At 41.6% G+C, this 15,000-nt stretch overlaps 1 protein-coding gene and 1 long non-coding RNA gene across 5 annotated transcripts in view; one reads left to right on the forward strand and one right to left on the reverse strand.

Annotated features, from left to right (window-relative positions):
* The window catches only part of fto (FTO alpha-ketoglutarate dependent dioxygenase), a 171,644-nt gene that overhangs the window by 9,202 nt on the left and 147,442 nt on the right, over positions 1-15,000 (forward strand). The window lies entirely within an intron of this gene.
* LOC113660372 lies at positions 4,538-6,793 on the reverse strand. Of its 2 annotated transcripts, XR_007143848.1 has the most exons (4): positions 6,097-6,793; positions 5,572-5,641; positions 5,385-5,492; positions 4,538-4,891 (listed from the first exon to the last, which is right to left on the reverse strand). It is a non-coding gene; the product is annotated as an uncharacterized LOC113660372 (long non-coding RNA). The 2 variants fall into 2 exon arrangements; XR_003444790.2 differs by having other exon boundaries at positions 5,572-6,793.

Here is a 15,000-nt window from a genome sequence, read left to right on the forward strand (position 1 = left end):
CCATCACCACTAGCTACAGCTCACAGTGGCACTTTACCCACACGGGGCCTTCGTCTCTTCTTCCTCTCTTTCTTCATCATGCACCTGGATTTAGGGCTGAACTCGGACCCTTAGGACGGGTTTATTTTATTTTATTTTATTTTATTTTATTTTATTTCCAAAAGGCTGGTGATCCAGTAAAAGCAGACATAGAATGTAAGGAAGCACGTTTTTACACTTCGGACCAGTGAATTAATGGAAATAAATAATAAGAAACGAGTGTAGAGGAAGAGAAAGGGCAGTAAGGCATGGTTTTATTTTGCAAGGTGATGCGGAAGTGTGATTAAGCTTAAGCTCAAAAGAGCAGCATGTCTCAAAAGGGTAATATTACACAGTGATTAAGTAAAAGCAGTAGAGTTTGTTTAATTAAGGAGCAGCACATTATCTGGTCTCCTGCCTCTTTATGGCTGGTCGGTGTTCGAGTCGAAGTAATGAGGGAGCTGCTGTCTTTACTAATGACCTTGTGCTGTAAATAAGGACAGGCTCAGCTGACTGCTTACAAGGTCTTTGTTTAGCTTTTCTGACATGTGCAATTAAGCCGTGCTGTTTTCTAAGAGGAGAGTAATCGCTGAACGTAGCGATGTTTAGTATAGCAAAATGAACAACGCTGTTTTCGGTTCACTTCAGTTTGATCCGTAAAGCGCTTTTAACGTCGGACGTCTTCTCAAAGCGGCTTTACAGGGATGTAAAAATCACCAATAATAATTTACAGAGTTTAGTGTTAAATATTGTCTGTATATAAATGTATTTACGTCTAATTTAGCACGTTTAACCTTAAGATGTCTTTACGGTATGTTAGTTAGATATACTGTATGTTGTAATCCCGTTTTCTTGACTTTATTTATATTATTTGCAGTGAAATGAATCACTCTTTTGTCTTGGGATCGAAAATTCTCAAAAATCGTCAGTCTAACGATAACAATTTTCAGGCACAGTCATAAAAAGCTTTAAAAAAAAAAAAAAAAAAGCTAAAACTGTACATTTTGTAAAAATTCCCCAAATTTAGTTTGGGTTCTATGGTTTTGAAGCTACAGGACTTAAATAACGGACGTGTGTTTATTTACCGTATTTCATAAATACTTAACAAAATCTTAATCTTTGAAAATAAGCAATACATTATAAATTTTAGGTCAACGCTTTAAAACTCGTAAGATTTTAAGTATAACGCAATCATCATCGATTATAAAGTTTAAGCCAGAACCAAAAAGACATTTAAGCTGATTAGAACCGTATGAATTATCGTTACTACATAGAAAAATAGCATGTAGAAAAAAATTTCATTCGAAGAAGGTTTATTTTACCATCTGCATAATACTACCTAGTAAAATAGTAAATATTTGTATTTTTTTTTACAGAAATCTACAGAAATTTTAAGTTTAAACAAGTCTATTATATATTTTTTTTACTAGTTTGCTAGCTAGACCTTAATATAGTTCATAATAAATAGTACATTTTAAAAGTTTCCCTTTAAAAATCAAGTAATTTTGTGAAATCTATTAATTACAGGAATGTTTCATTTATTTTATTTACTCAAGACTGTTAAATTTAAAAAAAATTTTTTTTTTTAATTTTGGGAAACAAAATGTCAAATATCTCAAGCCTTGTGAAAGGGTTTCGTGACGATTTATCATAATAAACAAGACTGTATTGCATGATTTCCCAGCTCTAATGTGAATTTTTATTTATTCATTGAGTCTAGTTATGTTCAAAACCTTCTTGTTATAAAACTAAAAATTGTAAAATAGTTAATAAAAAACGTTTTCTAATAAATGAATTAAAAAACACAATGTCTAGCTAAGTAAATGGTAACTTAATACTTGCTTAATGATGAAATTATACTTCCAACTTCATAAAGATTACAATTGTTCCATTTTGAACTTTGGAAATTTCTGAATGTTCTAGATGTTACGATATTATAATACAAAGAGATGATATACGCATGAAATTCTAACCAAATAAAAGGTTGAAATGTAACGAGCTGTCAATTTAAGTTCATTCATCTGACTTCAAGTCAAAGTAAAAGTATAATATTAAATAATAACTTCAAGCTTTAAGCTACAATCCACATGTCTAACATTGGGAAGCGATCCAAATTCACCAGTTTGTTATAACATAAGTAGGCTCAAATGTTTTCACTAGCGGACATGCTAGTGTTGAACGTCGTTCGTTCGAGTCTGTGAAGAAGTCGTAATGCCTCAGAACACGCGTATCGTGCATGTTTGCAGCGAATTCTAACATTATTAGGATGTAACTGTAACTCCTATACCGTGTTTAGCTTCGGATGTTTAGCTAGCGTCATCGCTAAGCTCGATTAACTCGACCGGAAGAAGAGGTCTTACTGAGGTAGGGTAATACCGTAACAGTATATCATCAGGCTCTACTCCTTCGCTCAGTGCAGACTTTAGCCTTAGTGTTAGCCTTTCTGTTTTTTTTGAGTATCAGCACATCTAGTGCTAACCTCTGCTCTGGCGCTAATCAAACACTTTACCTTAAGGGGAAGCACTCATTCAAGCCTCTCATTATGAATGCTCCCGTAGCCATAAAGATGTATATTTATATATCTCCATCTCGCAGGCTGTCGTGGTGGTAACTAGTTATTGATCTGGATATTTAGTCATTTCTTTTTGCTCGGCCATCAATATTCGGCTAACGTGTGACTGTGTGTGTGTGTGTGTGTGTGTGTGTGTGTTATGTTTGACCCTGGCCCCCGCTTCTGTCTCAGATCCCATCGGAGTTTAGTGATATACTATTCGCAAAAGCAAATCAATGAGTGAATATGAAGTTTGAAGTGTAATATAGGGCGACCCCGGGGCCCGTAGTGCTCTCATTGATCCCTTATGTGGACTTAGCTTGATTTGTCTGTCGCAAGGCTTCTATACGTTGCGGCGGATCAAACCTCCACCATGACTTATGTACAGGTTTTTAAAATTCAGACCCATAGCTTTTATTATTCATGGTGTTTTATTTGGAAATATGGATATTGCTGAAGGAGCTCACATAACGACGGCGATATTTTATTCTCTTAGCCGAGTGCCACATTCGCACGCAGCCCTCGCGAATTGCGACGCGGCGTTTTGAAGGTGGCCGATCACGCAAACGCAGCATTTCATTATACGCAATTTCGTTATACGCATGATTATGATGTTTAGCTTTGCATCTGAGTACCAGGTTTATTAAACTACAGCTCGACAAGTCTAACCGAGCAAAGACAGGAAAATAAACCATTCAGAATTATTTAAAGTCCAGGGAACTTTTTGTATGAAACATAAAAATTAATTTAAAAAATGGGCAAAAAAATATATTAAAATCAACAACAACAACAACAACAATAATAATAATAATAATAATAATAATAATAATAATACAGATTGTACATAATCATTTGACAAATCCATTACAAAGCATCTGATTTTATGTCAAAAATGTTTATTATATAATATTATATATTTTTATTTATATTTTTGGAGTGCTCTATAACGTGTAATTCATTTTATGTATTTATTTATGTATTTGGTTATTAAGTCTGATTGGCTAATAAGTCTAATTGAACAATGTTTAATTTGAGCTAAAATGTGAAAAATAAAAAATTATGTCTTTGGTATGTCAAAGATATGTAGTGATCGAACTAATTATTATTATCATTATTGTTGTTGTTGTTGTTGTTATAATTAATGCTCAGGCATAATGTTGGTTGGTTCATTCCTCCATCCATCCATTAAAGTATTTATTAAATATAAGGTTATATTTTTTGCTATGGGTGTCATTTTATTGTATTTTTAATTTTGACTCTTGTCTTATTTCTTCATTTATTCCAAGCACAGGTCTCTTTATTTAAAACGTTTCCAAACTCACAGAACATGAAAACGAGGCATTATATGTAGACCATTTAATTTGATTTTATAATTATCCTTATTAATTATAATTTTTTATTGTCTCATACACAACCATGCACAGTGTGACCTGATACATGTGTGTGTGTGTATGTGTATATGTATGTGTATACATGTATATAAAGGAACAGACCATGTTCTACTACATGCTACATGAAACATGTCAGGCTTAGTGAGTTACCGTCTTTACTGACCTGTTTGATTAGAGTTCATCTGTCAGCATCGGTGTGATCGGTGTTAATATATAGTCAATAATCAATACTCTCAGTAAGCACAGGAGCGTCCCAGAGGACTGCTCAATACACACAGAATTGATCTAGTGCTCTATACGCTGATGGTTTGTGTGTGTGTGTGTGTGTGTGTGTGTGTGTGTGTGTGTGTGTGTGTGTGTGTGTGTGTGTGTATATGGTACTCATCTTTAATATATCACTATTATATTTCACTTTCACGTTCACATTTCTCTGCTTTTGTGTGCCGTTTGTTTTCAGTTCCACTACTTTATGAGTACAGACTAAAACCCCGTAGTCTTTCCACCTTTAATTTTTGACTCTTGTCTCATTTCACTTTTTGAAAACAATTTCAAATTCACAGAACATGAAAACGAGGTCTTGTAAACCGATTTAATGTGAGTTCATTTAAATTCGAATTTTATTTGTCCACAACAATCATACACCTTGTGACGTGATCTTCCCTGTCGTGCTTTCATTCTGTTCCTCACGGGTTTCATGATTTTGCGTTCACAGGAATTAAAGTACAATAAATAACGTATATTCCGCGATATTAGCAACTTGGGATTTTTCAAACGTCGCCGATTTTCCACGGATTCGAGTCGAGACGTGTTCGGTGTCGAGTTGAACGCGAGTTGAACGCGAGTACGTCTCTCGTAGAAATTCGTTGCATGCGTGTCTTCACTTGGAGGAGAAAAATCCTGTGCTTGTGATTTCGCCAATTCAAGTCGGTTTCTGTAGAAAAAAAAATTAAGTTTTAAATTTTTTTTATATAAGCGCCAGCAAAATCGAGCCTTTCTGGCTCACACAATTCTGGAGAGACTCATAATTATACTACAACAAACTGAATTGTGTACTTTATGTAATTTATTAAATAACCGTATTGCTCCTGGTCTGTTCCTATACTTAAAGTTAATTAGGAACATAAACTGTGGTGGGAAACTAAAGCTCTGACGCTGGAGACTCCTTCCGAGATATGATAAATAAACATCTCTATTTTTTTTCTTTGTTCATGAAAATCATTCTTCAACACCTTCTGGTGAATGAGAATGGAGAATTTGCAGCTGCTGCTTTATATTGGAGTAGTAAAATGTCCCAGAGACTCTCATGCTGTTCTTCGTAGTTTTTTTATTTTATTTTTAAATCGTTTTTCACCTGCTCTGGCACGCATCAGGACCCCACTCTCGCCTGTTTATTTGCGAATTTATTTTCCTCTGTAACGGCTCACCTTTTCTCGTAAAGGGAAACGGCGGGGCTTTTGCCTGACATCTGCTTCCCATCGCTGGACCCAAAGCCCTCGTTGGCTCCAGCTACAGGAGGCCTCTTTCACAAGGTGCTGTAAATGCTAACTGTTAATTTGTAAATCATAAGTTAGTTTCTATAAATGGGAAGGTAATGAAAGGGACTGTGAGTACCTGGCGTGTGTGTCGGAGCCTCGGGCTGGAGACGGCGCGGTCGTTATACCCCTCCGTCGTACCTTCTCAGCTGGAGATGAGAAAACATGATGTGAGCGGATGCCGGCTACAGAGGAGCGTAGTGTGGAGTACGTGGTAATCCTGAGCAGGCTACGATCCACCTGTGAGCAGTAAGTTGAGGAACAGGCCAAGTCTGCTTTATAGACTTGTTTTATGGCACCTAATGGAGTAAATAGCTCCCTGTTGTTTATGATAGACGCAGATTTTATTGAGACGGATGATTGTTATTGTTACCGCTTGGTAACCTGTTTCTGAAAATACTGTACAGACGACGGTAGCATTCGAAATACCAAACAGACACACACACACACACACTTTACGCTATATAGTCAAATGTATGTACACACCTGACCAACGTGCACACACTGAACTGACACACACACACTCATATACATACATACATACATACATACATACATACATACATACATACATACATACACACTCGGGACAGTGGTGGCTCACATGGTCGAGGCTTTTGGTTGTTGTTTGGAAGATCAGGGTTCAAGCTCCAGCACAGCCACTGTTGGGCCCTTAAGCATGGCCCTTAACACTCCCTGCTCTAGTGGTGCTTTATCATGGCTGCCCCTGTGCTCTGACTCCAAAGTTGGGATGTGTGTGTTGGGATAAGAATTCCACTGTGCTGTAATGTATATGTGGCAATAATAAAGGCTTCTATGCCTCCGATTTTATTTTGTTCACAAAATGTTCCCGCAAAGTTGTACAGAAAGTCCTCGAGTTTCCCTTCACTGGAACTAAGAGACAAAAACAATTCCCAGACTTCCCAGGCTGTGATTATTTCAGGAAAACCCCTCCTATCTTTAGTGAGTGTAGATTGCTGTGGTCATTAACTCTCCACACACCACAGGCTGTATAGTGTGTATGCCACAGGTGTAGATTGGTATTGACATGACACCCAATAACCAATAACCAGGGTTTAAACCTGTAACTGATCAAACAACATCTTCTCACAAAGGTCTAGAAATTCTGAGCTTACTACAGAAAATGGACTATAATATTTAGCCCATTAGTTTCACAGATTAATGAAGGCTATGTACATATTTCTGCACAGATATATTAAATTCTGGGGTGGGACAGACATACAGACAGAGAGTGAGACAGACAGAGACAGAGACTGAGACAGACCGACAGACAGAGAGTGAGAGAGACAGGCCGGCAGACAGAGAGTGAGACAGACAGAGAGTGAGACAGACAGACAGTCAGAGAGTGAGACAGACAGACAGTCAGAGAGTGAGACAGACAGACAGACAGAGAGTGAGACAGACAGACAGACAGAGAGTGAGACAGACCGACAGACAGAGAGTGAGACAGACCGACAGACAGAGAGTGAGACAGACCGACAGACAGAGAGTGAGACAGACCGACAGACAGAGAGTGAGACAGACCGACAGACAGAGAGTGAGACAGACAGAGAGTGAGACAGACAGAGAGTGAGACAGACAGAGAGTGAGAGTGGTACTTTAATGGTCAGTGATGCGTAACACTTGACTCTCAACACTGTCTCCTCTTCATTTAACCTCTGACCATTAAAAAACGCACACACACACTCACACACACGGTTGTTGGAGTGCTTGTCATGGTTCTTCTGTCAGAAGCAGGCTGATTTTAAGTGTTCTTTCACACACTTTTCTTTCTCTTCTCTTCTGTTCATTCAGCCATAAGTTTATCTAAAGCTGCTGTCTCCCACATGATCAGACTTGCATAAATAAATGCACCCCGGGTTTAAGGCAATGTCTGGAGCTGTGTGTACAGCCTAGTATCTTTCACCATCAATCAACCTTTCAACCTTTTCACCAACAAATCAACCTTTTTTTGCTTTTGTATCATATATGGAAATACGCCCATATATGGGCTTATTTCTAAATATGGACATCTTTTCATATATGGCCGTTTCCATATATGGCCGTGTTTCCATATATGGGCGTATGAAAGTTTGTGCAAGTGTAAATTTGGGTAATATTATGTTCACAAATTGTTTTGATTCTGTTTTATTTCACTTTCCTGCAGGCTGCAACTCTTTTCGACACAATCTTGTCATCATTAACCAGAACAAACACCGTAACAGACCCGAAAACGCTTACAGGCACAAAAGTCAAAAGTTTTGACACCGTCTTTTGAATAAAAGTTTTGGTAATTATTATTTTCTCACATAAATGTTGCCGTCGATGTTCGTGTGCAAAATCATCTCTGAATCAGTGCATAGATTTTTATACATTATTGCGGTTAAATATCGAAAAAATGAATCTAAATGAAGTTAATGATAGAACGGAGTCACACTGGTGCTGATTTCGTCTGATCTCAAACGAGGTTCATTAATATATGAATAAATATAAGTGAATAATGAATAGTTTCACAATTGGATGTAGTTTGAAAGAGCCTTGATGTGTGTGTGTGTGTGTGTGTGTGTGTGTGTGTGTGTGTGTGTGTGTGTGTGTGTGAGCGAGTGTGAGTGATGCACTTTCCTTTTTCTCTTCAGGGTCTGTACGAACGCTCTGACAGCACAATGTCAGCCCCCTGACTGAAAAAAAAACCCCACACAACTCTCACTAATCTAACCCGTCGATGTCGCACACACACACTTCACACACGTCACACACTCTTCGCTAAGCGCCGCTCTGTGTTCAGTCTGTCGTGCCTCAAGTGCTTCTGCTGCTTTGTCACAACAATGCGGATTAATACGGCGGATCTTTAAACTCTGCCAGTGTGTCTGTGTGACTGTGTGTATGTGTGTGTGTGTGTGTGTGTGTGACTGTGTGTATGTGTGTGTTGTCTTATCAACTCAAACAGGAAGGATCCCGCGTCATCGTCCTCGCCTCTGCTGCCAATTACACAGCGGATCATTAACTTCAAGGGTTTAAATGTTCCTACACTGGTATTACCACACTGAGCTCAGTCTCTGACAGATGTACCCACTTTAATTCACCAGCCTATTTTTCCTCCCCCTCATCCTGTAATTTAATTTATGTATCATCTCTCCTTTACGTCGTCCGCGGTAATCGGGTTCGCCGTGGCAGGAGGAGACGCGCGACTCCGTTGTCATGCCACTGATTTGTTCCCAGGTTTGGTTGGTTAATATATTCGGTGAATGAAATGTAAACAGGTGATAATTGAGCGTGTGTGAGTTTGTGGTTCATACGCAGTCACAGACTGACACCTTCACCTGAAGGCTTTTCGGAGGTAGACGGAGAAAGGGTTGGGTTGTTTGGTGCGTTTATATCAGAGTATTTAGTGTTGTTTAGATGTGCTTTATTATAGAAAGTTCTCGAAAGCTTGAGATTGTTTCCATAGACAGACAGACAGGTGGGCTGACAAATGGCAGACAGGTGGGCAGACAAATGGCACACAGGCAGACAGACAGGTGGGCCGACAAATGGCACACAGACAGACAGACAGACAGTCGGGCAGACAAGTGGCACACAGGCAGACAGACGGTCGGGCAGACAAATGGCAGGCAGACAGACAGTCGGGCAGACAAATGGCACACAGACAGACAGGCAGACAGACAGACAAATGGCACACAGGCAGACAGGCAGACAGACAGTTGGGCAGACAAATGGCACACAGACAGACAGAAAGGTGGATAGACAAAAGGCACACAGACAGACAGTCGGGCAGACATATGGCACACAGACAGACTGACAGACAGGTGGGCAGACAAATGGCACACAGACAGACTGACAGACAGGTGGGCAGACAAATGGCACACAGACAGACTGACAGACAGGTGGGCGGACAAATGGCACACAGACTGACAGTCGGGCAGACAAATGGCACACAGACAGACAGACAGGTGGGCAGACAAATGGCACACAGACAGACAGACAGGTGGGCAGACAAATGGTTCACAGACAAACAGACAGGCGGGCAGACAAATGGCTCACCGACAAACAGACAGGCGGTCAGACAAATGGCTCACAGACAGACAGACAAACTGGTGGGCAGACAAATGGCAGACAGACAGGCAGACAGACAGACAGGCGGGCAGACAAATGGCACACAGACAGACAGACAGACAGACAGACAGACAGATGGGCGGGCAGACAAATGGCACACAGACAGACAGACAGATGGGTGGGCAGACAAATGGCACACAGACAGACAGACAGATGGGTGGGCAGACAAATGGCACACAGACAGACAGACAGATGGGCGGGCAGACAAATGGCACACAGACAGACAGACAGATGGGCGGGCAGACAAATGGCACACAGACAGACAGACAGACAGGCAGGCAGACAAATGGCACACAGACAGACAGACAGACAGACAGGCAGGCAGGCAGAAAGACAGGCAGGTTTGCAGACAGACAGACAGACAGACAGACAGACAGACAGACAGGCAGGCAGAAAGACAGGCAGGTTTGCAGACAGACAGACAGACAGACAGACAGACAGACAGACAGACAGACAGACAGATGGGCGGGCAGACAAATGGCACACAGACAGACAGATGGGCGGGCAGACAAATGGCACACAGACAGACAGACAGATGGGCGGGCAGACAAATGGCACACAGACAGACAGACAGACAGACAGACAGGTGGGCAGACAAATGGCACACAGACAGACAGACAGACAGGCAGGCAGGCAGAAAGACAGGCAGGTTTGCAGACAGACAGACAGACAGACAGGCAGGCAGAAAGACAGGCAGGTTTGCAGACAGACAGACAGACAGACAGACAGACAGACAGATGGGCGGGCAGACAAATGGCACACAGACAGACAGACAGATGGGCGGGCAGACAAATGGCACACAGACAGACAGACAGACAGGCAGGCGGGCAGACAAATGGCACACAGACAGACAGACAGACAGGCAGGCAGAAAGACAGGCAGGTTTGCAGACAGACAGACAGACAGACAGACAGACAGACAGACAGGCAGACAGGCAGAAAGACAGGCAGGTTTGCAGACAGACAGACAGACAGACAGACAGATGGGATTGCAGACAAATGGCACACAGACAGACAGACAGGCAGGCAGGCAGAAAGATAGGTAGGTTTGCAGACAGACAGACAGACAGGCGGGCAGACAGACAGGCAGGCAGAAAGACAGGTATTTTTGCAGACAGACAGATAAATAGATGTTAACTCCACATCACTATGTAAGGAGTCTCCAGTTTCAGAGGGTTGTAACACTTACAGGTCTTCACGTTTCCTTACACGGGACACTTCTTAGGGCTTTGTGTTGTCCTGTTTTTTTGTTTTTTTCTCCCAGATAGAAGTAAAGACAGCTCTGTTCCAAAACATTAAACTCGACACCAAACGGATCAGAGAAGTACAACGTGTGGTGCGTTACTAACGAAAGGGTTTCTGTGGATGTAAATGTGTGCATGCTATAGAAGTAAATCACCTCAGGATATTCCGTTCCATAAAAGTAATCGACTTCATCCTGGTATCGTCATGGAGACGCACCACACCATGCTGTCGGTGATTATTTTACCAGAACAGTGATCGCGTTCCTCACGTCTGTAGCAGGGTTGTGTTGGTGGACGTGTGTGTGTGTGTGCGTGTGTGTGTGTGTGTGATAACACAGTCACCACATGGCTATAACTCTCCCCTGCACCCTCTCTGCTCAAGCCGTGCTGCAAATTGACCAGGTTTGACCGCCGGTCATGCGGCATTACATGGGTCAGATTGAGTAATTATTTCTAGGCCGTTGACTACACGCAAGATGAATAGTTTTTGAAGAGAGCGTAATGGGGGGCTGACCCTCAGTGACACCTGCATTATTTCACCCTCGCCTTCAGCTCCCATCTCTCTCTCACCACTACAGTACACACCGCCCATGATTTATGCCCGAGCGTACACAAACGAGCACGTGGGTGTTAGCGAGGGGAGAGCGACGCCGCACGTAGCCTTGTCTCTGTCTTTATAATCCAGCGGACGCCGCTGTTAAACAGAGGATGTCGATACATACGCGTGTTTTCACACCGCCGTGGCACCGGTTTGATCAGGGAGCGAGCGAGCCAATGGTGATTAATGTCTGTAAACAGCTGTAAACTGTAGATCGAATAGAAATGTTTCACACTTCCTGGCTTGGGGTTCGATTCCCACCTCCACCCTTTTTGTGGAGTTTGGATGTTCCTTCTTTGATTTAGGGGTTTCATACGGGTTCTCCGGGTTCTCCCTGCAGTCCAAAGACCTTAGGCTGATTGGATGGTTGGATGGATGAATGGATGGGTGGATGGGTGGATGGATGGATGGATGGATGGATAAATGAGTTTTGTATTAAAATGTAATATCATGAGCTCAAAGCTTTGACTAATATCATCACTGAATACAGAGCAAGCTTTTTTTTTATTTCATTTATCTGAAATGATTTATTTATTAATTATTATCTTTGAACATTCTGGTGAACTTGATGCTTTTTGGAAACTTCTGGAATAACGTTTTAGGGATGCAGCACGGATCCCATTAGTATTTCTCAATACTAAAGCTGTGATTCGGACCAGGAGGCTCAGCTCAGTACCGAACCCGTTTAGGAGGTGCCGTGAGATTGAGTTGCACAGGAAATGTACCACGATTCCTACGAACGTGACTCGACTCCCCATTCGCTCAGGACGTAAAGAAACCCACGTGTGTTTTAACCGATTTTTAGTTTCCACGACACGTGCGACGCTAAAGACATGCGGAGACTTCCCGTCCACACGCGATGATGAACAACAAAACGTCGACGTGGGTTGTGTTCTGCGTGTGTGTTTGTGTCGATGATGTCTGATGAACGCAAATTTAACGTAGTCCTGAATCCAGACCAGCGCTAGGACCGTTCGGATTCGGACCGCGGCAGAGGTGTCGGGTGTGAAGATTCATAAGAGCATCAAATCAGTTCAGAAACGTCCCATTGTCCACTACTGAACTGTCACTAGGTGGCAGCTGGACATCAGGAATTCTCACTTTCTCGTTCTGTTTTTTTTTTCTTCTTTTCTTTCTTCTCCCCCTCCTCCTCACACGCTCTCTCTATGCCTCCACGTCTGACCGCTGGACTTTACGCTAGTGGTTTGTTACATTTCAACATTTCAATCTAGAAATCTATTCCTGCTGCTCCAGGTGTAGCAGTAAAGAGGTCACGACCCCGTCTTCCCCGTCCTCCCCGTCCTTCCTGCTCGGTTAACGCTTATCCGTCAGAAAGTTGCGAGAGGAATTCGAACAATTTTATACCGATCAATTTGGAAGAGACAGCTACGGCCTCTAAGCGCACAACAAAAACACGCTCGTACGACTTTCCGGAAATCGTCACGTCACGTCGGCTCTGTTTCCTTTCTCGAGTGCGAGCTCGTCAATATTCTACAGATAATTACATTTTCAGATAACCGTGTTTAGTCGTTAAGCCGTCACAACGCTCCTCAAAGGGCTACCGCGATGGCAGGAAGAGGATTAGGTTATTTCGTCCCCCGGTCAAATTTTTCATTTCAGTCGGACCAAACAAAAGAGAGAACATATCAAGAAACAAGATTAAATTCTGACGAAGAAGAAAGGCGGGGGAGGGGAATTAAAAACGCCACTTTTCTCCGTCACGTAGGCCTGATTTTGAAGACGAAGCGATTTTCCCAGAATCCAGTGGGAACGCTTTCTTTATGGCTCGGATTGTTCGATGTCCAGTGGAATATCGTCTGTCTGTGTTTTAGATCAGGGAGGACGTCCCAAAGCGCTCGCAACAACAACAGGAACTTGAACTAAATTCTCTTCAATAACATACATCCTTTTTTAAACTGATCTGTGATCTGTAGTTAATGTCCCGCAAAAGCAATCACTGCTTCTGATGAGATTTAGGTTATAAACCACAAAAGCTTTGTTATTCTTATTCTTATTCTTATTCTTATTCTTATTCTTATTCTTATTCTTATTCTTATTCTTATTCTTATTATTATTATTATTATTATTATTTTTACAGTATTGTCAATTGTTCTGGTAAACATTTACTCAGGGCTTTTTTTTGGCAGCATTAACCTTTTTTCATTACTGTTTCTTATATACACTGAAATGGTAATTTATATTTATTTATTTAGTGTTTTTTTTTTTTTTAGTTTCTTTTAATTATCGCTAGATTACTCCTTGTTCCTGATTTGCTCTTGCATCTGTTTGTTTAGTTTTTTCCCCTTTATGGATTCTAATTTTATTCTAGCATGTATAGTCTTACATACTCACGATCTCCAGTGATGGTTGAGGACTGATCTTTTTTTGTTGTTGCTATGGCGCAGGTGTATGAGATGGGATGAGACGCTGACTTGAGCCTAAGGAGCGTGGCGGTCTCGCAAGGCGATATTTAGCACCTCGGCAGCTTATTGATCTGCCCTGTGAATGAGGACAGGAGTGTGTGTGTGTGTGAGAGAGTATAGAGCGAGTGTGTGTGTGTGTGTGTGTGTGTGTGTGTGTGTGTGTGTGTGTGTGTGTGTGTGTAGTGTAGCGGGCCTCAGGCTGGACTCTGTCCTTGATTCTTTACCTCTAAAAGGCCCTGGAGGATGTCCCACCCTGGCCAGGAGTCTCCCCAGGGCTGAGTGCACTTTGCAGCATTATATTGATTTTGTTAGAAGAGGAAGGACAGAATGAGAGAGAGGACGGACGGACAGATTGACATAAGAAGGACTGATGGTCCGGAAAAGGAGATGCAGGAGAAGACTGCGATTTCTCCTTGACTGCTGCTCATGATGCTGCAGGACAGATTCACTTTCCTTAAGTGTTAAACAGTCGAGTCACACTCCTTCAGTCGAGTCACACCCCTTGTGTGTGTGTGTGTGTGTGTGTGTGTGTGTGTGTGTGTGTGTGTGTCGCTCGCTCGCTCTCTCTTCCTGTCCATCACTCGTCTTTTTGCTAACTACTCCTGCTGTGTTTGGATCTCAGCATTTCTCAGGAAATCGATTCTAAACAATCGAATGGCTTCTTAAATAAAACACCCCGTTATTTCTGGAAAGAGGCTCCGGTTACAACGTGATATATTTACGTGATAACGTGATATATTTATTGTTGTTATTAGGATCACTTTATCATCACATTAATTAGATAATGATAACTTCTCAAATCATTTTGGGTTGCGAATCGTTTTAAGGAATCATTTTTTAGGAATCGTTTTAAGGAATCATTTTTAGGAATCGTTTTAAGGAATCATTTTTAGGAATCATTTTAAGGAATCATTTTTAGGAATCGTTTTACACACACACACACACACACACACACACACACACACACGCATTCCCATGGGCAAGAACATGACTAACTGAAACAAAGCAAGTATGTGTTTTATCGCCCGTGTCACCGTGTGACCTCGGCAGCGCTGGTGACCTTTGACCTCTGCTTCTCTCCATGTTGTGAGAAGTTGCAGAAACATCTTTTTCTGCTTTTAGGTGGAGATG

The sequence above is a fragment of the Tachysurus fulvidraco genome, chromosome 1, assembly GCF_022655615.1.
Source record: "Tachysurus fulvidraco isolate hzauxx_2018 chromosome 1, HZAU_PFXX_2.0, whole genome shotgun sequence".
NCBI classification, from domain to species: Eukaryota; Metazoa; Chordata; class Actinopteri; order Siluriformes; family Bagridae; genus Tachysurus; species Tachysurus fulvidraco.